Here is a 23,534-nt window from a genome sequence, read left to right on the forward strand (position 1 = left end):
GTCCTGGTCTATAAACCATTCATTGTTTTAGGTCCTGAATATATGAAACAAATGCCAGTTGTCATATATATTTTTAAGCAGTACATACTTTTGATTTTATTCATCCACTTTGTGAGCCGCTTATAGTCATGAGGGTCGTGGCAGTGCTGGAGCCAATCCCAGCTGCCATCAGGGAGGAAGCGGGTTATACCCTGAACTGGTTACCAGCCCATCGCAGGGCACATGGAGAAAGACAACAGTCACACACAATCACACTCAAGGGCTATTTAGAGTCTCCAATTAATGGATGTTTTGGGGATGTGGGAGGAAACTGGAGTGCCTGGAGAAAACCCACGCAGGCGGCATTGGGATTCAAACCCCGGTCCACAGAACTGTGAGGCCAACATTCATCAGCTGCTGCCTCAGTTTTAATATACTTTGAATAATGGAAATCAGAGTTAATTTGTGTTGGAAATACACAATATAAATGCATTTGTTTGCCATTACATCAAACACCGGGAATTCACCAACTTGATAACTGTCCATGTGTAAATGCAACTTTTAAATGTGTTTAGTTTTTATGCCTCATCACTTTTTAACAAGATAAAGCCTGGATTTTGTCATCTGGGTCAGAATATGTAACAGATGTTCTTTTATACTGATATTTTGTTGGTTGTCAGCAGTTTAATTTATCATTTACATAGAATAAGGAGTTGCGCACAAACATTGAATGTATGACAATTATTGGAATAATGGTTGCGTAAATGTGGGTATTTTGCCTGCATATCAATGAACCATTTTTTTCGTGGCTTTGCAGTCACACATATTAGTCGCTAGAGGGGAGCCTTTAGCTTAAAATGCGTTACTTGTACCGCACTATAAATGCCGCTAGATGGCAGCATTCATTTTTGACGTTTCTGTAGGAATTTGACTCATGCAAGCGTTTTCAATAGTTTTCATGTATAAATGCCTTTTTTGACTCCACATTTCAGTAATTTTAATATTTTCTTTCACCCAATTTTCAGCTAACATGTCCATATGAGCCGAAGTCAGACAATTCAGGCGCACCTCATACACTAGTGGGTAAATTCCATCCATCTATTTTTCTGAGCTGAAATTTAATGCTTTTAAATTATTTTGGTCAATGAAGTTAACTAAGGACCGATTCTAGAAAAATCTTTTTTTGGGGGGGGCTGCTTTTAACCCGTGATTTGAGTGGACTGTGCAAGCACACAGGGCGCAACTGGAGCAGTTCATAGTGTTTGCCCTGCTCAAGGACATCACGGTTGTGGGTTGATTGACGATTGCCTCATCCTCACCAGGTCTGTCTGTCAACACTTTCCGAATCTGATGTTTTGTTGCCCACTTTATTCTGCCGGTTGATGGCCGTGTTTCTCACTTCACTTGGGGACATCTGCTTCTTCTACCCTTATGATGTTTATACTCAACCCACTGTTTCCTCATAAAGTGGCAGGGGGTGGTTATTTACTCAACTACAGTGGGGAACCGGCACATATTAATGTGTTTCTTCAGGGTAAGACCATCTGGACAAAAACCCATCTATAGTATTTGTCTATATTTATATTTCACAGCAGGCTGTATGGTGGACAAGCCCTTAGCTCATTTATCTTTGAATTCTGAGGTTGGTGGTTCGAATCTTGGCTTCAGGCTTTCTGTGTGAAGTTTGAATATTCTACCAGCAGGACCGTGACGCCCACCTCATAGGAGTTGTCCATGAGGCATTTTTCCTTTATCAGTAAACTTGCTTTTGCTTATGCTTGAAGTTCTCTTGTCCTTTCATGACTTTGTTTGCACAGAGGGATATTCGTGAGTGGTGTAACGGCTGTTGGCAGAAAGTGGCAGCCTCTCCCACTGCTGGCTGTGGAACACGCACTCTGACCTTCAGGGACAACTGAATAGGCAATTAGAAGCTCGTTAGAAAGCCCAAAGAGCTCGTCAAGGTTTTCACCTGGGATGGGCAGACTGGTCAGAACAGGCCTCACCTTGAGTCACCGCAGGCAAGCACACAAATGCTTGATTGTCATGCGTGTACCCTAGCAAGGAGTGAGACTGGAACTCTGGCCCCTTACCGCATCTTAAGCACGTGATCATCAGTGCAAACTATTGCCGTGCAAAAACAAACAAACAAACAAAAAACAATCCGCCATATCTCCAAAAACGACAGATGCTGCGGGCAGTAGTGCATGCAGTTCAACTCTGTTGTTAGCAAAATTCCACACCTGCTCTACATAGCGGGATCTTCACAGTTTTTCCTCCGAACGGGTTGGATCCTTTTTTTTTTGTAATTCTTTGGTGGGTGAAAATTGCCATATTGCACGGATGGCTAAGCACGTGGGCAGTGGTGCAGTGACAGGTGCTGTATGAATGGGGCGGATTTTGAGGTCACGTGGCAACGCTTCCTCATAAATCATCCACTGAGCTGTGCAGGATGAGGGACTGGAACCCGAATGGAGCAGAGACCATACCGAGGTACTTCGACCCTACTCGAGTACATCACGCATAAGGTAATTCCCAAGTGAAAAATACTTCAAACCATGAGTTAAATCACCTAAACTGATGCATTAAAGCTTAAATGAACCTTTAGGGCACCTGTCCTTTATAAAAATGTAAAAAGAATCCTGTCCAAATATGGAAAAAATGTTATATAAGAGTGGGTCAAACAGAAGTAGCTGTCAGTGGGTCTTTACTGGATGGTTGTATGTGTGTTTTTTTTTTTTTTTTTTTTTTTTTTAAACAAAATTGACACTGGTGGCGCGATGAATCAGCTGGTAAAGCGTTGGCCTCACAGTTCTGAGGTCCCGGGTTCAATCCCAGACCCGGCTGTGTGGAGTTCGCACGTTCTCCCTGTGCCTGTCTGGGTTTTTTTTGGGCACTCTGGTTTCTTTCCACATCCCAAACATTTGCAACATTAATTGGACACTAAATTGCCCTTAGGTGTGATTGTGAGTGCAAATGTTTGTCTCAATGTGCCCTGCGATTGGCTGGCAGCCAGTTCAGGATGTACTCCGCCTCCTGCCCATTGGCAGCTGGGATAGGCTCCAGCACTCCCTGTCACCCTTGTGAGGATAAGCGGCTAAGAAAATTGAGGGATGGATGGAAATTGACACTTTTGTACTAAGACCGTGTTAAAGAGTCACTCTATGGTGATCTAGATAGGTGAAATACTGGAGCTCTCGTGGTTCCGTTCTTTCTTGATAAATGGCATTTACAATTTTCCCCAAATATAAACAGTTGAAAATAATATGGATGACAATAAGTCTTGGTAAGAATATATCTGGCTCAAGATATCTGTCTTGAGGTCTTCTGTTTTGGAGGGAGGTTGGAACTCATTCTCCGACTGGCGATTATCATGTTTATGATTAATTTGAGACATTAAGGGAAAATAAAATTCTGTGAATGACCAAATTAAGAGCATGCAGTATGTAGGTATCTGCAACATTTTGGAATGTGTGCCATTGTAGTAAGTTATGTAACTCTGGGTATTTTGTCCACTTGTTCTTCCAGTTAATGTCCTCACAATTGGTTTTCCCTGTAACCATTAAGTGTATATTCCCCAACAAAGCTATTTCCCCCCTCCACCCCCTTCCTCCCCCAACTGCCAGGGCCCTTTGGTTAATTGCGCTCCCAACCCTGGGGAACATGCCAAATTTCCCGGCAAGACGGATGAAACTGGTGGGGGCACGTTCTCCTGGAGAAATGAATTCTCCGGCGTGTCAGGGCCCCCTATAAAAGCCATCTGTCAATTGCTCCCCTAATCGATTTATTCACGTGCTTACATTGCTTGCCTGCTACTGTCTCTCACTCAATCCATAGCGAAACAACCACGGGTTGACAGTCTTCTTTTGCTATGTTTGTCAGCAAAAAAATAAAAAAAAGAATAAAATAAATAAAAGTGTCACTTGAAAGTGATGATGTAGTGAAACGACAGACTGGATTGTAAAAGGGACTGAAAGGCCCACACATGCATTCGCGACACGTGTTTGTCAGGTGGCCAGCAGGGTCCTGATGGTGTTTTGATGGGCGGCCCCCGATGACAGGTGGGATTGAAAAGAACATCTGCTGCTGTTTAAAAAAAAAAAAAAAAAAAAAAAAAAAAAAAAAACAAAACTGAGGAAATGAGGCTCCGAAGTAAACGAAGCAGGAGGTTTGCTGATGGAGCAGGGACGAGCTTTTCCGAGGATCCCTGGGCGACACTAAAAACTAAGAAATTTGTCAGCAAAGGACATGATATTGATTGCTGTTGTGGAATATAAAAACATATGTGTACATCATACTCGTGAGGACAGAGGGGTTTGAGTGATGTGTGTGTGCGTGTGTGTATATGGAGGCGCAAGGTGTGTGATAAAAGCAAAATACTGTAGTTCTTTATACGGTGGCCTCTACCCTAATCGGGGCTGTAACTCAGTTTACCACAGGGTGCATCTAAATGCCTCTCCCCAAAGTAGACACATCCTAGTTTATCTGCACTAATAAATTTCTCTGGATCTTGTAAACAATTTCTCTTATTTCTAACAGAGTGTTATGTGGAGATGACCTCTAATTGGGCAATTAGTGCTCTGTCCAGCATACATACCATACCTTGTTGCAGTCTTTCCGTGTTTGAGTTGTATGCCTTTCTGTGACTCTTCCAGTCCTTCTTTATCTGTTGCAACCTGCTGATTGATGACACTCTAAGCTCTAAGATCACCCTCCACTTGATCACTACTGCATCCTTCTCAGCTGACACTAACAGCAGTGTTACTGCAACTCGCAAGATCATCGAGCGCTTGCTGCTGTCATTTGTCCACACTCGGAATCAACACGGAAAATGTTAAAAACCTGTGGTAGATTTGATAAAACAGTTTGTTTTCCTGTTTCCTTCCTCCTCTTCTCTGCTGCACTGAGATAACCCTTTTTCATTTTCCCTCACTACGTGCCCCAAAAGTTTGCAACTTTGTCCTGCTTACACTTTCCCTGAATCTCGTCTGCCCAGGGGCAGTAAGAAATGGAATAGTCCATTGCATGAGAAGGGATGGGGGGGAGGGGGGAGCACTCAAATCGATCACAATTGATTATGCATTTTGATGTTAATCAGGACAACAAGGGTATACTTTGTAGTTGTAGAAGCAGCAGTGGTCATAATTAAAAATGCAACCATCAATTGAATGATTAAAATAATTTAATAATTGCAACAGCCGCCTTGAGAGCATTGGCGTCCCCCTCCCCCCTGCAAGCTTAAAGGAGAAATCCAATGGTTTGCATTAACAATGTATCCAATAGGTCATGTAATATCTACTCTATTTTGATTTTACATCCTCTCTCATTTAATTGTGTTTTGAGAAGATCTTTATTGGCAATTAGAAACTTTCAGGGGCACTGCAATTTTCGCGAGTCAAATGATCTACGTGCGCGGATGTGACGTATTACCGTGCCGCAACAAAGGCTCGATTCCATGGGACACCATTTATGCCCAGCACTGATTTCTCGGATTTATCCTCATCTGATGAAGAAATAGCAGTATTGGTTGATCGGGAAGACGGGGGAATACTTCCATATGTTCACGGCTGTGTACGGATCGATTACATGGGACACCATTATGCCCAGCCCTGATTTGTCGGGATGGTTGATCGGGAAGACGGGGGATACTTCCATATGCTCACGCCTGTGTATGGAAGTATTCCTCCGTCTTCCTGATCAACCGATAGTGCTATTTCTTCATCAGATGAGGATAAATCTGAAAAATCAGCCCTGGGCATAATGGTGTCCCATGTAATCTAACCTTTGTTGCGGCACATAACATGTCACATCCGCGCACGTAGGTCATGTGACTCGTGAAAATGTCAGCGCCCCTGAAAATTCGTAATTGTCGATTAAAAAAATCTTCTCAAAACACTATTAAATGAGAGAGTATGTAACATCACATTGTCCAAATAGAGAACATGTTGCATGACCTATTGGATACATTGATAATGCAAACCAGTGGATTTCCCCTTTAAATGTCTGTCAGACATCACGGCTGTAACCAGTGAGGAAGTTCCCATGGTCTTGACCTCTTCCATTTTTCCTCAAACTGACTTTACAGTTTCCATGTATGCAGACACAAATGCAAAATGTAATGTCGCCTTCATGGGCATGAATACAAACACTTTCTATTAAATGTGATGAGAAACAAACAATTATTGTGGAAGATGTCATATTGTCACTCTTTCGGTAGTTGAAGCATCACTTTTTATTAACTGGTTTACAACTTTTTAATCAAAATTTAATTTCAACGAATGTCAGTGTAATGACAATAATCCTGCATGACGGCGGAAACAGGTGAAGAGTGATTATAATTGAAGCACTAAAGAACCCAGTGGAAATTTAATTAAGTCACGGGTTGACAGCCGTAAGACGTGAAAACACCACAACCCGCTTCAAGTACAAAATGCAGCTAAAGGCGGACATTATGCATTTCTTCATTTTCTTCATTGTACTACCTGCGTTAGCGATACCTGCAGATCCTGTGTCAGCTAAATTTGAGAAGCTAGAGGAAGGAGAATAGGATACATTTTGCAAAAATAAATCATTGATTAATTGTACAGCATTTTGCTGTGTCAGTGCTTTAAGAGGTTTTAATCGTAAAGCCTTTTTTATTGTACCTGCAAAGATTCACTGAAGCCGAATAACCTTTACCCATAAAGAAAATATTATTTGTAAAAGATGGATTTTAGCCCTCTTTTGGGCAGGGTAACATCAAAAGACATGGTTAGGAATGTAGGCGGGCAGATTGTTTAAAAAAAAAAAAAAAAAAAAAAAAAACACCAAACCCATTTTCTTTAATTTGGCTCAACGAAATGCAATGCAAATTCCAGGCAGGGCGACAGAATTTTTCCCTCATTAATTATCTTCATTACAGAAAGAAGAGCAGTGAGGCCATAAAATGAGCAGTGGTAGGGAACAAGTTGCAAAAGCCCGGGACTGCCTTTGAGAAATAATTAAAGCCTATTTGCAAGAGCCTCTTGGGAAAACCCCCATCTTCTATATGTTCTTACAATTGATGTTTGCTTTACCAGCACCGCTGTATAAAGCGGACCTTCAATAAACTATATCGCCCTATTTGTGAGAGTAATGCGGCTCTGTGCGGCCCTCAATTAGCTATAAATGACACAGCAAATTGGAAAATTAGGAGGGGAGGGAAGGATAATTTGCTCCAAAACTGGCTAAAACTAATTCATTAGGAGACTGGGAAGGAGACAAAGGGTCCCGCTATGTCCTTCAACAACAACAACAACAACAACAACAACAACAGCAGTCCCTTTTTTAAAGTTCAGATGTCTTACTCTTCACCTTGTAGGAGGCTTGATTGTATTTATCATTTCTGGAATGTGGTCTGTTGTCGCATTTACAATGTTATCTTCTTTGTACGACACAAGGATTCAAAATGTCTGCCTTTGCAAAGATACAGTGAAGAAAATAAGTATTTGAACACCCTACTATATTGCAAGTTCTCCCACTTAGAAAACATGGAGGGGTCTGAAATTTTCATCATAGGTGCATATCACTGTGAGAGAGATAATCTAAAAAGAAAAATCTAGAAATCACAATACATGATTTTTTTTAACAATTTATTCGTGTGATACAGCTGTAAATAAGTATTTGAACACCTGAGAAAACCACTGTTAATATTTGGTACATTAGCCTTTGTTTGCAATTACAGAGGTCAAACGTTTCCTGTAGTTGTTCACCAGGTTTGCACACACTGCAGGAAGGGTTTTGGACCACTCCTTCACACAGATCTTCTCTGGATCAGACAGGGTTTCTGATCTGTCGCTGAGAAACACGGAGTTTCAGCTCCCCCCAAAGATTTTCATTTAGGTTTAGGTCTGGAGATTGGCTAAGCCATGCCAGAACCTTGATATTCTTCCTACGGAGCCACTCCTTGGTTTTCCTGGCTGTGTGCTTCGGGTCATTGTCATGTTGAAAGACCCAGCCACGGCACGTGTTCAATGCTCTTGACTGTTCAGATACTCATTTTCTTCAATGTAGTTTTATTGGTGCTACCACAGAGTTCTTCTTATACAATATGTTTATTAATGTGGTTCTGAGTTTAAGCAGTGTTTAATTGCATTCCATTAAAAAAAAAAAAAAAAAGTGTGGCGACTTTCAAATATTGCTTACGTCAGCGACCCTACGGGGGGGTAGCGGTGCATTTAATTGCATATGGATTAAACAATTAGATTTTCAGCAAGTGACGGTGCCATTCCTCATATCTACAGTTTGTCGCTCAAAAGTGACGCTGAGAGGCCTTCGCAATGACGCGCCTTAATTACTGTGTATTCCAATGTGATCAATCAAATGCTTTATGGGTGTTGTAACACATCCCTCAAGTGCGATGTGGATGCATGGGCTCACAACCCATAAACTCGTGTCATCCATATTTTCTTACTCTACATTCAAAAGAATATCGTGCTTTTAAAAAAAGGGGCACGGTCAACTCCACTATTCCTGGATGTGCCTGGACACAAAATATGTCATGTAACAGCTAGTAATGGTTGTACTGGTGCCCACAAACCACCCCCAGCCAGCCTCTTGGACTCGTGGTATTGGACCGCTGATGGAATAAGTTGTGGGATCGATTTGTCTTCATTTCCAGCTGCTCTTTTTTATTAGATGCAGTGGTGAACGATATGATTTGGGGGCACTGCCTCAAGAGTTGCAACTCAATGGTACCTCCAGTACCAATGACCCACACACACCGTTACAATGGGATAATGTTCTACTTGTGTGGTCTGCGGGATCCCAAGGCCTCATTTGTCATCTGTATAATTAATCCCTGAGCATTACCCTTGATTTTGAATTAAAGAGTAATTCAACTCTGCAGATACCACAACCAAGTGTTGGGAAAGCCACTTGGAAGAATTTAGTGAGCTAATTTAAATTATTCTGCATTAAATAAAATTGAACTACAGTGAAGAAACCCACCGGAGAACTGCAGCATACTAACCCCCCCACCCCACAAAAAAAATATAGGGGGGGAGGGTTAAACTGTTTAAAATAATGGATCAGTTGTTGGACGACTACATGAAGTGATGTAAGGAAAGGTGGTGAGCAGAAAATTTTGTCGCTTAATGTGAGAGGCCTTTGGGTGCCTCTGGTCAACTTTCTCCCCGACTGCCATGCTCCTTTGACGAATGAGTGACTTCCGTCCATCTGATTGGTTGATTGCTTCAGAGATGTCCTTATTGTTGGAAAGATGGAACAAAAAATTACTTTTCTGAATTTTGAATGATTGGGATTGGCTGATAACCAGTCTAGGGTACTCCCGCAACTCTTGTGAGGATAGGCAGCTCAGATAATGGATGGCTGGATGATTGGAATTTCGAATGACCCCCCCCCCCCCCCATACCATATCCCGTTCACCTCACGACAAATCTGCACAATTTAGTGCAGTTTAGTGTAACGATGAGCCTAATAAAATATCTGACAAGCTAATAGCTTTGGTGCTTTGAGGTCATATTGGAAAAATATGGGACATGTGGGACTACTGCAGACTGGCACATGACCAGGAAGAGCCAATGACAAGTGTCCGCTTGACAAGAAGGAAGTGATATGGGACAAAAGGAGTACGAACAGATGTATTGATGACAACTGGAGGACTGACAACGCTACAAATGTTTCTCAAAGAACAAAAAAACACTGGAGCTCTAATGTCAGAAAGATGAACAGACACCTGTGAGTTAAGGTGATGTTCCCAACGTTTTCCCGATGTTTACCCGAGTCCATGGAAGCCGAAATGTGTGCTTAAAATGCTGAGGCGGCAGTTTGGCTGTCATGTATCACAGCGCTTTTGACCTTCACAAATGTGGGTTGTGTGTCCCCCTCCCCCGCTAAAGCCTGAAGTCGTGCATTTTCTTTTATTTTACAGAATTACAGAACAATTCATAAATGAAAGTAACGCTATTAATTTGAATCGAAGAACTCCTGATCTGCCTCCTTTGTGGGTGTCATGACAAGCATGGTGGCTTAGAATGTTCACTGCAGCAAAAAGGACGGTCACTGGCCATGGGGCTGATATGAGAGTCCCCTCAAAGGACTGAACAAAAGCCAGCTTTTAAGCAACATTTTACACACATTCCTAATCGTATGCAACTCTTATCTGCGTTTGATGTCTTTTCTAAGACTTAGTTCTTCCCGAGTAAACGCAATGCTGCTTGCTCCCTGCTCTTTCCTTTACTGATATCCTTTATTATGCCCCCTTTGTTCGTCCTGGGAACCGAAATCTCTGGGACTTTTTCCTCACAAGCACTGGAAGCTATAATAAAGCAGAGCAACATTGCATGCAAACAACAAACCTCTTCGGCTTGGAGCACGCAGTGAGTGCCTCACAGCCTGAAGCAAGTTTGGACGACCACCCCACCCCACCCCACCCCGCCTCGTTAAACCCTCAAAAAGTCTTCAGAAGATTGTGGCGCTTCAAAATCACAATCCACTGATGTGCAAATTGGAGTCAAGAGTCAACAAGAGAATGTGTACAATGTGAACGGGTAATTAACATTTCCTTGTCAAGCAGCATGTCGCAATGGGAGGATTAAACAATTCCACTGAAATTGTTGGGATCAGAGTCCATCACTCTGGGAAGGGCTTCGTCTTTTAAAATACTTATTGGATGCAGAAGTGTTGATTTAAGTTGTGAATCGCTAATTAATTGAAAAAAAACAGCCATCAGGATGCTAATTGCCCCCGGACGTTTGGGCCCTGTGCTGAACAAGGTACTACTACACGGTCAAATCGGATGCAGTTCATGTCTGTAAGATCATTATACTGAAATTTACGGCCTACAAGCAGCGACTTTTTTCACATGCCTGCGGTTTATGCGGTGATGTGGCTAATTTGCGCATTTTTTCGGCCGCAAGGAGGAACTCGAGCGGAAAATGTAAGAATGAAGCCGGTGGAATACATGTGGTGAGGAAGTGACCTTTTCAGGCTCTGTTAGCGCTGCGCTAGCGTTAGCGCTGTGCTAGCGTGTTCCTGCTATGTTACTTGTGTGTCTCAGTGATATTTATTGGTAAGTTTTATTTTAACTGGCCCTGTTAGCGTTAACGCAGCGCTAACGCCAGCGCTAATGCTAGCGCCGCGCTAACATTAGCGCTAACGCCAGCGCTAATGCTAGCGCCGCGCTAACATTAAATTCTTTCTGTGTACCATCTTTCTTGGTAAATATCTCGTGTTTCAATGTGGGCACTTGCGGCTTTTACACAGCTGCGGCGTATGTATGTACCAAATGATATTTCATTTACAAATGTACCGGTGAGGCTTGTAACCAGCTGCTGCGCTCTGTAGGCCAGGGATTACGGTAATAAAAAGATTCGTTAACGTGATCATGTTGATTATCCTTGTAATGGTATTTGTTATTTAGTATAATATTATTGTTGTTCAGATATGTTTTTCTTGCCTAAATAAGGTGTATAATCATAATGAACCAAATAAGATACACAATTCTGCATTTCATGATGTAGTGTTTTCAGTTCCTCAATGTGTCTTTCATGTCATATACATGATGACAATCCAAAGTGGCAAATGATAACCTGAGTCAATTCGTAGCGAAACTACAGACCGAAAGCTATTACTTAAGCAGGAAATGCGGAAATGGATCCAGAGAGGCTTGAAAACGATGGCACTTTGTCATAAATACACGCAAATGAAGTCAGGTTAAGCAATAAGTGGCTGTCGGATTATCATGCTAATAGGATATCAAAATAATTATAATAAAAAAAAGTATTTTCACAAAGCAGTCAGCTGTGATGTCCCATATTAAACAAAACGCTTAAGAGCTTGATCTCTCACAAAAGGGACTTTTCGAAAGTGGTGGAAAAAGTATTGATTAGATGCCGGGTCTTTAGCGGTTTTACTGCCGGATCGATATGTGTCATCTGTACTGTACGTGTGCTAGCAGGTGGAGGTGATGAAGGCAAATGGTTTGTTGTCACATATGACCTTCTTCTAATGGGGTGCTGGTGTTGGGCGGGGAGTTCAGCACGTCACGCGTTAATGCGGAGGCTTTGCGCGGCGCAAATGCACGACTGTACGTTCGTCGCAAGGCTTCATGCATTTTCATGTTTGATTAAAGCTCGTCTCAAGAGGACGAAGAGGTTTGTTGATTGGGTGTTGTTCTTTTAATTAGACAAACATCATTCAAATGTTAATTTATAACAAATTACCTTTGTGCTCTCAATATATGAAGAATTCATGGTCTATATTGCAGCAAGCTTTTAGTTTCATCTGTTTTATCCGGGCTGGGGTGGGGGAATCATCATACCTTGTTCCATTCCTTATTTTTCACCAATCCCCTGATATCCTGGTGGCTATATTACACCGCCGGGTCTATCTTTGGAGGAATCAAGGCAATAAAAGCGTTATTTACTCTTATCTGCAGCAGTGCCTGAAAAACGCCACAGTATAATACAAACTGAGACACTTTGAACAGGCGAGCGGCAAAAAGGTTCCAGGTTCCCGTCTGCTGGCAGAAATTTCCTCCTATTTTCATTTATTAAAAAGCCTTATAGCTTGTCACGGAGAATTGTACATAATTGCAGGGGATCTCTTCGAGGAAATCACCCCTCCCCTCGATTGCTAAACCCTCAAGCAATAAAGCCGCTGAAAAAAAGGTTGAATGAAGCGACAAGTTACTAAAAGTAACATTCTGCCTTTGACCATTTAATAATGCATCCAATTACAAGGTTGAAACAAGAACAAAGTATATCATGCTGGTTATCGAGGATACCTTTATTCCTCATCTGTCTTACATTTGTGTTTTTTTTTCAAATGTCCTTGTAGGCTGACGGTGTCAAGTTGTTTGTTTCGTGATGGTAATGCACAACCTTCACTTGAAACTTCATTTCCTTTGAATTGATAGTCACAGCACTCTGCTCAAGCCGCACAACTCGGAAACTACGGTGGCCCAAAGGATAGGGTGAGAACCTTGCTCATGTGGGTTCCGCTCCGAGCAGAAATGCCGATCCTCTGCATTGAGAGGAGTCAGGTGAGGCAGCTTGGGCATTTTGCTTCCTGCAAAGTGTACCTGCTGAGGTGTTCTTGGGGTGTCCCACAGGGAAAAGGGATGACCCAGGACACACTGGGGAGGTGCTTAGGCTACCTTTTAAAAGGGTTGGTAGAAGGGGTTGGGGAGAGGGTAGCTGCTGGGCTGCCCCCCATGACCTGACTCTGGATAAGCCGAATAAAATAAATGGTGGCTTGGAAGGGCAAAATTGACAGCACTCACTATAAGCAGAATAAGAGTGCTCTATAAAGAGAAACAACATGGCGCAGAAAGGTGGTAATAAGTAATATCCAGTGGAGAAAATAAAGTTTGTCGTGAAACATTAATAATAGGGTCATAACTCGGCCTGTTGTGTCAAATGTAGTACTTCTTTGTCACAACAGTGAATGCTCACTGACTTGCATAAATATTGGATTTTTATTGTGGGCCTGGAGTAAAAACTCAGAGGGAGTGACTGTGTTTTTTTCTTCCTTTTTTGCCAAATGATAATGTTAGCAGTTGACCTTGTTGCTTGTGGCATCTTCAGCTCAGGATAAGCATTTTTTTTTTTTTTTAGAGGCTGGAATGGTGGGGCAGGGAACAATGTGTTTGCGGCGGGATCTGATGGATGGCGGTACGCCCCTCACTACATGACAACCCGTTGACAACTGACACAGTGTCGGGATAAAAGTGCATTCAAGATGAGCTAAAAGGAGCTTGTCGACAACAAATAAATGTGTTACTACGTCACGAGGGAAAGGTGAAGCATCCGGGTGGGGATCAGGCATCCCAGGGCTCGATGAAGGCAATGAGCTAATAAGTGTGAGAATATGGGTGCAATTTTGTTTCATGTTTTTTCACTTTTCTTTGTTTGTGCCAATTTTTTGTAATCATGGGTCGGAAGGCAATAAGTATGGCAACACACTTGGACAATAAAGGGGCGGCACGGTGAATCAGCTGGTAAAGCGTTGGCCTCACAGTTCTGAGGTCCCTGGTTCAATCCTGGACCCGCCTGTGTGGAGTTTGCATGTTCTCCCCATACCTGTGTGGGTTTTCTCCAGCAACTCTGGTTTCTTCCCACATCCCAAAAACATGCAACATTTATCGTACACTAACTGGCCCCTAGGTGTGATTGTGAGTGTGGATGGTTGTCTTGTGTGCCCTGCGATAGGCTGGCAACCAATTCAGGGTGTACCCTGCCTCCTGCCCGTTGACAGCTGGGATAGGCTCCAGCACTCACCGCGACCCTCATGAGGATAAGCGGCAAAGAAAATGGATGGATGATTCTGATTCTGAATTACACCTTGTATGTTTAATCAAACCACAAACTTTCTAACTTAATACTGACACATAGAAAAAAAAACAGCTCTTGAATTTAGCATTGATGTTGCGTTTTTTAAGGATGTTTTAAATACTGATATTTGAACACAAATGGTGCAGCAGCACACACACACTGTATTTTTTATGGTCTGTAAAAAAAGGGTTTATTCTCCTGCTCTGGCTCATTAGTGGTTGGAAAACATTGGTATTAGGTGTCTAAATCCTACTCTCTTCAAGTGCACGGTCCAACTCCTTTTCCTGAACTCAACTCACACAAACATCATTATAACACAACAGCAATGTTTTATTGGGTCATCCTTGCGCCAGTATCGTAAGTTGGATTCTTCAAGCTATGTATTTTTCACACAGTTGACTGTAGATGTGACACATAAGCGAATTAAACATGAACATAACGTAATTTACAGCCTACAAGCCGCGACTTTTTTCACACGTTTTCAACCCTGCGGTTTATATCGTGGTTCGGCTACTGTGTGCATTTTTTCTAATGGCCGCAAGGGGGCACTGTAGCGGAAAAGGTAAAAATGAGACCAGTGCAATGTATGTGCCGAGGAAGTGACTTTTACTGGCCCTCTTAGCACTGTGCTATTGTGTTGCTGCTGTGTTACTGGCGTCTCAGTGGTATTTACCGGTAAGTTTTATTTTAACCGGCCCAGTTAGCGGGAGCGCGGTACTTGCATTAGAGTTTGCGTGGCATTAGAGTTAGCGCTAGCGTTACTCTCTTACTGTGTACCGTCTTTCTTAAATATCTTGTGTTTCAATGAAGGTTTCAATGTGGGCGCTTGTGGCTTTTACACAGCTGCAGCGTATGTATGTACCAAATGGTATTTCCTTTACAAAAATCTACTCGGTGAGGCTTGTAACCAGGTTCGCTCTGTAGGCCGGGAATGACTGTATATTTAAATACCGTATGTTCAACCCGTACTGTACAACATTACTGACAGGCACACTGTATATTCCCTCTGCTTAGGACTTGCGTGTAACTAATAGCAATTTTTAAAAAAGGATCCAGCCATAGTGGAGGCACAAAAGGTGAAATGTGATGTAGTTGGTGGTGCACTGACATGGAAGCGTCTTCCATGTGGCAATGATATGCTTTACTTTCTCCGTTACGCCCCTTGAACTCAAACACACACTTTATTTTGATGTTCCATCCTCTCCGCAATATAAATAGAGACAATTGCAGGACTTCATCCCACCAGAGTTCCGAGTCTGAATACAACCTGGAATTTGTCCCATCGGAAATAGCCGTTATAGTTGTCCTTGGAGTGTTTCTCTGAATGTAACCTATTCTTTTCCCTTTCCAAACCAGGATGACTGGGATCAGGGGTCTGCATGTAAATATCCCCCCGCCCCCAATGAAGTGAGTTCAGAACAAAGACGGAGCGGATCTGGTGAGTGAGCCCCGCACGAGCGTTAGGTTGGGACATCCCCAGCGGGGCTAATCTATCACCATCTGATTTATAGGCTTTATACAGAAGGGGGGGGGGGGGGTGTAATGAAGATGGTGAAAATGTGGGTGTGCAAGCATGAAGGATGGAAAGTAATTAAAGAACAAAAAAATAAATAAAATTGCAGCACAAAAAGACCTGGTGTAACCTTTTTTTTTTTAAAATTCCCAAGTCAGCACATACAATCAGTCATTACGCACCACATTGCTGAAGACACCAAATGACATGGCAGAGAAAGCGTACACTGTATTTAATATATTGTTCAATTGATTGCGGGTTCATTAATTTTACGACAGGTTCCATTTTATTGTCCATTGGGATAAAATGCACTGACATGTTTATAATGACGAACATTATCGGTCTGGTTTATTCACAATGCGCACTTTCAGTGATGAGATGCTAATGAAAAGGGGTTATTACTTTCAATGGTGGGAATTGAAAGACATTGAAAGTGTCTACTTTGTGCTGGTTCGATATCAGGCGCATATTTAAAAGAAAATATAAGACCACGAGAGTTTGTACAATTGAAAATCCAAATGAACTAGCAGAGGAATACATTATACAAAGTTATTAGCCTTCTCAGACGCATTGTTTTCACCACTTTGAGTTTGTACGCGTGCATGTGATGGCCCGAGTGCAGGTCGATCGAATTTGACATAATTCAACAGACTGGTCAATATTGTCAAGATCTAGAGTGGATTACATTTTGGCAGCAATAGATTGAAAATAGATTGGAAAAATGGTGCTAAGATGGAAAAGTCATCCATGAGGGATTTAGGTTCTTTTATTGGCCAGCAGAGGGCTAATATCCAACTTTTGTAATTGACAATTTTAAGTATCCACCCATCCATTTAGTATACCACTTATCGTGTGTTGGGTCACGGGGAGTTGGAGCCAATCCCACCTGACGTTGGGGGAGAAACTTGGCACAACCTGGACTTATCGGCGCTTGAATAACTTTTGAAAGTTTTTGGTACACTTTAAGGTCAATGTATTTCTGTACAATGGAACCTCAGAGTTCGAACGACTCGGGGGTCGTACAAATCGGACTTTGACCAAAAAATCAGCACAAAAAGGTTAGTGTTCGACCACGTTGTCAGAGTCCAAACACCCGAGCAAAGCTGAATACGTTGATTGTGTTGCCAAGCGATGCCGAACGGTGCCAAGACAAGCCACTGCCCACTTTGAGTCAAGCATGCAGTCATAGTGTAAGCACGCACATCACGAGTGCTTCTCAAGATTAAATAAAAAAAAAAAAAATCTGTATTTTCTTTGCCAAAGGCCCAGAGAAAGACAGCAGCGCTACCAGCAGCAAAAGAAAAAGGAAAGTTATGAACCACACTGGATTTAACAAAGGAGATAATCACCAAGTATGAAAATGGGGTACGTGTTTGTTACAGCTCTTGCTAACTGGTATTGTAAGGCTAAGTTGACTGTTTGGACTATTTCTAAAGAATAAAAATGTAATAAAAGACAGCTAGTGTTGTCAAAAGGGGTGACAAGCATCCATCCATCCATCCTTGCAAAGCAAAGGCCACAGATAATACAAGAAATGGAGAATCTACTGAAGAATCAAATCATGGAAAGTGACTTCGACGTCATACTTCCTCCTTCCCTCTCGAGTCTCTCCGATATCATCACACCATGGCCAAAAAGATAAATGATACACATTTAAGTTGCTTTAAATTTATGCATTTTTTTTAGTGTTTAAATACAGGGTGTACATGTTTCTACATGAAGAGGAATTAAAATAGGAACGTACTATTTGGAGTTTGGGAATGGATTAAACTCATTGACGTTATTTCCCATGAGAAAAATGTTTCAGAGATTGAACAAATTACCTTTATGTGATATTCCAAATAATGTTGTACATGAGAATATATTTTTATTTTTCATCATTACCGTGCACTTGTGTTGGGGCAAAGTGGGGCAGTGTTTGATGACCAAAAAATGCTTGAAAAATTATCACATTATGTATCATATATGATGATTTGGAAATTTGGTGCAGATTTTAGCAAGAATTATGAAAGTTGGTAAAAATGTGTCACGACCCATCGGTACAGAGGTGGACCCAAATGCAGGACTCTGGAGACGCAGAGGCAGTTTGGGAAAAGTGTTTATTCGTTTCAAAGTCGGGGATCAGGCAGACAGTCAAGTGGAGCAGGGGTAGTAAGGACGTCGGGCGCAGAGTGCGGGTCCGCGGGCAGGCAGGGGTCTGTACACGAGAGATCGATCACAGAAGGCAGGAGTATCAAAGACGTCAAGCTTACGGGGTTAGTAGGAGGACAGGTGGAGGTCGGTACACCAGAGTTCATAATCAAGAATACGGGAGTGCAGGTACGGGACATGAGTTGCGACGATCTGGCGAAGACCAGTTGTCCCCTGGGTCCTATAAATACAGGTGTTAATCAACGAAGATGTGGCGCCTCCTAATCAGCGCCGGTGTGTTGGGACCCCCTCAGCCAGGGCTGGACCGGCAGGACCATGACAAAATGATTTACTTTAGCAGGCTACAACATGATGTGGCGGGCGGATGTGGCCCCAGGCCTCGAGTTTGACATCCTACTAAAATCTGGAACACCTTTTTGAATTTTCATGTGCAATGATCTTAAAATATCACTGGCATTTTTGAAACAATATTTTATAGAACAGTAACAGAACAAATTATTTTCTTTCACCTCTGACTTCAAAATTGGTTATCCATCAATGTATTGTTTTTCTGCAATAATGTTTTAGGCGATGAAGCATTTATATGGTTTCACAGTCATAACCTCCCTCGGAGTGAACCCAAAACTACAACGCGGCCTGAGGCAAAAATCCGTTTGACACCTCTATGTAAATATGTTTTGTTTTGTTTTAAGTGACTTGATCTGATTTCCAAGCATTTATGCCCATTTTTCCTTGTTGCTTGTTTTTTTTTTCCTTTTTTTTTTTTTGGTAAGAAACCAGACTGAATTCAGGCATACGCTACATGAAACCAGGAAGAAAATAAAGAGCCTTGAGCAGAGTTGAAAGCAAAACAGACGTGATATACAACATCGCTCTTGATTTATGTATTATGGGAAAAAAAATGATGTTCTGTATTCTCTCGTATTACGGTCATCCTCCGTCCTTACCACCCAGACAGACCCCCGTAGCTTTGATGCAGACTGATGATAGCAAGGTTATCAGTCCCTGTCAGGCCAGCCCGTCTGGCCTGCCTCCACGAAAACTGAACTCAATGGATTGCCTCTGCATTAGAACTACTACTACTACTACTACTACTACTACTACTACTGCATTAGAACTACTGTACACTATCACTAGCTGCCATACCTCTTATTTTGCGGTGGTGGGATTTCTCCGCAGTTGCCCGAGAAGGGGTTAAAGGTTATTCCACGATAAACCAGTAACATTTGGCCTCATCCAACTGGCAGAATTACTCCCGGTAAAAAGCTCACTTGGCTGCGTAACCCGTCTTTGCGCGTATCCAAACGATCCTTCTCAAAGTGCACTGACTTCCGCGTAGGAGTGCTTGTACATTTACCGCTATTAGCAAGTGCAGCTTAATGTCGGCGCCAAGTGTCCTCATGATATTTTGGAGTGGTTGTAAATGTCACTTGAGTAGGTTGCTCAGTTTTGCAAGAGGCTGTACTTTTCAGCGTTTCTAACGCTAACCACTGAAAGTGACTTTGTTTGCGCCGCAGTTTCAAAGTTGCAACTGTATTCCTTATAAATATATAATTAGATTATAGAAGATTAGGTTGTAAGAGACACAATGATGTAAACAGTCTAGAGTTTTTTTTCTTTTTATGGATGAATTTAAGAAATCCTGCATTTTAATAGACCAAGGAGCAACAAGGGCACAGCTCTCATTACAATCTAATCATAGACCACAAACGCTGCATTTTCCTGCTTTTCCTGCATGAATAAATACACGCCTGGGCTTTTGTTTATCATCTATAATCTGTTAATGCCATCAATGTCACACTTGCAATCACTTTAAAGATGGAAAGTTTTTTCTGCTATGACAGCGTTCCTTTTGTGTCTGTGAGAGAATTTTTTTTGGGGGGGTGTATTTAGGAACGGTTTTCATGTATGTGAAAGTAGTGTGAGATTCTTGGGTGATAGTGATTTTTTTTGGGTAGGTATGATAGTTTTTGGTGCATGTGAGAATTTTATGATGTAAGTGAGTTTTTGGGGGTACACGAGAGGTCCACATTATTTTCGGCAGACACAGTGAGGCCGTTGTCAAAACGGAATGTTTATTGACTGACTTGAATACAAATTGCTGGAGGGATGCAATCATTGAATGGCCATATAAACGAATTAATTAATCTTGCAACTAATAAAACCTTTTCAATTACCATTTTAATGCTTACTCAGTGCAGCTTGTAATATCCTGGTGACCGCTGCAAATAAAGATAACAGCTCAATTAGTCTGAACTGGAGCCTTGTTGCACCATAAAGTGCTTCGATGCTGCAGCATGGTGAGCCTTGCCCATTTGTATTTTACATTAGTAATTACCATGTTATTGAGACTTGACAAAAAGTATTGCTTGAATTGTAATCCAATTCCGTTTTTTTCTGTTACTGCACACATTTTTTTTAAATGAAAGTTTCACATCATTGACCCCGATATGAAGGTCCCTCCAAGCGACCACAAGCCATTTTTTACTCCAATAAACGAGCCCCCCTGACCAAAGTGTCATGGAAGCAGCTCAGCGCTCCCCACCCAAATCCCCAGGGTGCTTCCCTGCATGCAAACACAAGAAGTAAATCACCTGTGAGAGAATAAGGTTGGGGACTGATTGCCTTTCAACTTTGTTTGACCTTTTTGGCAAAGGGTGGAACGTCATGCCTGCTGAGCAGGAATTAAATAATAAGCAATAGCGAGGTGTATGGATGGATGTAAGGAATCCTATCATTAATTACTTTTCGAGGATTCGTCAGGCGTCAGCAAAAATGTCCGCACTCTTGTCGTCTCATTACTGTCCGGCTTTTTCTAGCAACATCCCCCCTTCGTCCCCATCCTGTTCGCCATGCGCTGTGAGATTATTAAAAAGATGTTGCACATAAACAAGGAGAAGTTATGAATTTGCAAGTAAGTTGGAAGTGGCTGTGAGACTGCTGATTAAAACGTGCACACACGCACGCACACACAGTCTTGTCTCTTGAGAGGAACATCCGGAGTTAAATATTAATATGTATGGTGAAAAGTTTACCCATATTAATAAAATATCATGCAGTCTGTCTATAGGAACTGACTCAAGTTGCAAACAGGCATTTAGGTATATGGTGAGGTTGACACATTTTTAAAGAAACCTAATTAAAATAGCTGATTTAGCCAAATTATTATTAAGATCATGTGGATGATGTCAAATATTTTGGATATTTTTTTATTTGGGATTCATTTGCAATATGTAACAGGAGTCAAACTAGTAAAATGCTAAATTGTCAATTTTAATGGTCTTACAAAAGTAATTCAGAGACTCGTGTTTTATAGTTACTTTCGATGTACAGTCTATAAAATACATATTAAGACTTAATAGGGTCATGGTTGTATTTGACGTTATCTAGGCCTCAGTGTGACGTGTTCGAAATAAAGTCATATTTGTCTAAAATGCATATTAAAAACTATAAAATGTGTGCCCTAAATCACGCGCGCTTATTTTTTCAAAGTGGTCACCCATTTTCTATATCACATGGAGTAATATATTAAATAATACAATCCCCCTCACAAGTTGTATTCAAGTGAAGTGAATCTCAGATATGATTTGCTGCTCAACTCAACAATGAATAACAATGGATTTATTAGTTAAATCAATTATAGATGTCTTGAGTTCCAACAGGCTTTCAAAGTTTTAAAAGTAAGTTTTGCTGGTTGGCTGGCATGGACTCGATCGATATGCAGTTCATGAAAGGGACACATTTCCAATTTGTTTATTAAAAAAGAATTTAACAAAAGCTTTACATGAAGAGATTAAGTTTGCACGCTCTATGTAGGATCCTCACTGGGAAACAAAAATAACAGCGAGAAGAGGAGATTAAGTTTGCACCCCCTTTACATGATGCTCCCAGTGCAGCAAACATGATATGGATGGATTAATAAATAATTAGTTTCAAAAATAAACTGCTTCAAATTGCAAAGCAGTGGAATGCTGTGTGGTCTGAATGTGCTGTTCGACAGCAGCTGGGTAAATGTGCTGTGGTTGCAGTCAATATTTTCTTGAAGCCCCCTTTCGGCTCTTCGCAGGCATCTCTAATGTTTATTAGATGGCTATCGTTGATGTTCTGAATGTTTTTAATTGTCTGCTGAAAAACTTTCAGATCCCAGGATGTGCAATATTGTCTGCTTCTACTACTTCTTGATGGCCTCGCTGTGCTGATGCTGCTACGTAAACAACAGTTTAGTTGGAAACGGAGCAACAGCTGTGTGGACATATAAAGAACAAATCTTCCATGATTGCATCCATCCAGCCGTTAGTACGCCGCCTCCAGTGAGAGACCATAGTAAGAGAGAAGTGATTGGCACTGAGCCATATTATGTCATAGATAATAATAGACGAGCGAGCAAAGACAATCTGCTTTGAGCAAGTTATTTTTTCCTTATTCTCATTTAAAGAAGTGAATAGGATGTGGTACAAAGTAATGCACTGTAAACATCCCTCCAGCCATGTGGTGGGTTTAAGCTAAATTCATATGAGACCACATTCAATTGAACTACAATAAGGTCGCTGTCAAGTTAAACTTGTCTGGAATGTTTCCTGCAAACTGCTTTATCGTCTGCATATAAGTGTACAAGGAAAGAATAATAACACAACTAGCTGATCTTCCACCTGAGACCTCCGTGTCGTCATGACCTTGTCTTTCTGATCTGCATTGGTACACAGGTTTACCTCCATGGCTCCTGTCTGATCTCTGAACCACCAAGCGTGTGCAGATTGAGGTGCGCCTGACAACTGACACCCGAGCCGTCTGTCTGGAGCTATTTTACCACCAAAACCAGACTCTCCAGCACCTGAGTATTGCTCAACTGTCTGACCCCGTCGTGCGTTTGAGAGGCCTGTACCCATGCTTTATTTCCTCAGTCCATCAGCGGATGGACGGACACACATGCGTCGGCGGTGACAGGTAACCACGCAATTATTTTTCCTCCATCCATCACAGGAAGGAGGGCACAGGGCAGCGGCATTTGAATCGGGGCTTTTGATAAATAGCCTGTGTCGCCTTGTATCTCTGTCAGGCCCACCTGAAGTCTGCTGCAACACTTATCTGCCTGTTTTCTTGACTTTATCGTGCCATCTTTTACTCCCACATTGATTTAGCGGCCGGCTCTTCCAACACGCGTGTGCTTTGATACGATCCTCGCTTCATGCAATAAACTAGTATATTGTGTATCAACTGGCCACAGCATTAGGTACACCTCCACTCTGTAATGCCATTCTTTTTAACTACAGAGGAGGAGCAAACAATTACATACACCACTCAAGATGATTCAGTTCAAAATAACCCCATCCATGTGCTTGCCTATCCTCACAAGGGTCACAGGCATGGTGAAGCCTATCCCAGCTGACTCTGGGGGAGAGGCAGGGTACACCCTGAAACGGTCGCTAGCCAATTCCAGGGCTCATATGAACAAACCGTACGCTCTCACATTCACACATAGGGGCAATTTAGAGTCTTCATGGGCTTCTGCAGTTTCTGTATTACAGTCTTTGGATGATGCTAGTTTACATCCGACATCTTCCACTGGCTGCATTCAGCCC

At 41.9% G+C, this 23,534-nt stretch overlaps 1 long non-coding RNA gene across 2 annotated transcripts; it reads left to right on the plus strand.

Annotated features, from left to right (window-relative positions):
• Positions 1–914: 914 nt before the first annotated feature.
• On the plus strand, positions 915–23,275 carry LOC133497807 (uncharacterized). 2 transcript variants are annotated; one of them, XR_009794118.1, is made up of 6 exons: positions 915–1,301; positions 1,797–2,504; positions 15,648–15,729; positions 17,068–17,169; positions 22,096–22,278; positions 22,659–23,275. It is a non-coding gene; the product is annotated as an uncharacterized LOC133497807 (long non-coding RNA). The 2 variants fall into 2 exon arrangements; XR_009794115.1 differs by lacking the exon at positions 17,068–17,169 and having other exon boundaries at positions 918–1,301; positions 22,659–23,274.
• The last annotated feature ends 259 nt before the right edge of the window (positions 23,276–23,534 follow it).

The sequence above is a fragment of the Syngnathoides biaculeatus genome, chromosome 1, assembly GCF_019802595.1.
Source record: "Syngnathoides biaculeatus isolate LvHL_M chromosome 1, ASM1980259v1, whole genome shotgun sequence".
In the NCBI taxonomy this organism is placed as follows: domain Eukaryota; kingdom Metazoa; phylum Chordata; class Actinopteri; order Syngnathiformes; family Syngnathidae; genus Syngnathoides; species Syngnathoides biaculeatus.